Below are 1172 nucleotides of genomic sequence, written 5' to 3'. Positions count from 1 at the left end.
AAAAAAAAAAAAAAAAAAAAAGAAAAAAAGAAAAAAGAAAAATTGTACATTAGTGTGTTGCCTGGTTGTACATCTGTATGAAGATGTCAACCCCCCTAGAACTGGAGTTACAGACAGTTGTGAGCTGCTATGTGGGTGCTGAGAATTGAACACGGGACCTGTTGAAGAGTGCTCTCAACCACGGAGCCAACTCTCCAGGCTCCATCACAGCAACGGAGACACTTGTTATTATATTATAAAATATTAGCATTTAGTTTTTTGGTTGATTCTTTGGAAATCTCATATGTACTCTGATGGCACTTTCCTCCCAGTCCTCCTATGTCTGCCTCCTCGTCCTGTGACCTCTCCCTCCACAAAAAAGAAAAAAGATCCTTTTTGTGTTGTTCATATCCTCACTGGAGCATGGTCAAACTCCAGTGGCCAGTCCCCCAAGGAAAGGTGGGACTTTCCCCACCTGCACCCCAGGCAGAGCCATCAAGTGTGTTGAGCCACACCTCAGCATCTCCCTGCCCCCCATTTCTCTCTCTGTCATTCTCCTTGGTGGCCTCTTCAGGCTGTCATTTTTAACTTTTGGGCTTTTGTGGGCTGAGATGGGGTGAAGGTGGGGGTCAGAGGCCTTCCATGTTCCTCCCTCTTAACTGTATGTACATCAAAGATATTGTTGATCTTGAAAAACCTTTCAAGGTTTTCTTCAGTGTCTATAAAAAGGTTTTTCTTTTTCTCACTAAAAACTGTAGAAAATTAAAATATGGGAAGTAAAAAAATAAATGACTGGGAGGGGGATAACGAATGGATTATAGGAAAAGATTAAATGATGATGATAGAAAAAAGAAAACACGAAACAGCCTCTCACTGCACATCTGAATGGCTTGCTGAGTTTTAAGTCTTGCTTATTTTGGATGGCAAAATACAAAAGGCTACTTATAAAGCTGCCATACATTTGTGCATACTGGATGATAAACCTTAATTCTGAGGCTTGCTCAGAGTCTACCTGAGCAGTTGAAAAGTTTTTCACGACTGACTTTGCAGATAGAATAGCTGGCAAGAGTGAAGGGCTGCAGTGATGTAAGCCAAGCTTATGCATTTTCCACTGAGCCAAATATTATCTGCCCCTTCCCAGGCTGGCACCTCTAGTAGTTCAGTGAATGATTTTGTTTTGTTTTGTTTTGTTT

The sequence above is a fragment of the Mastomys coucha genome, chromosome X, assembly GCF_008632895.1.
Source record: "Mastomys coucha isolate ucsf_1 chromosome X, UCSF_Mcou_1, whole genome shotgun sequence".
Taxonomy (NCBI): Eukaryota; Metazoa; Chordata; class Mammalia; order Rodentia; family Muridae; genus Mastomys; species Mastomys coucha.
Note: the sequence above shows the minus strand (reverse complement) of the source record.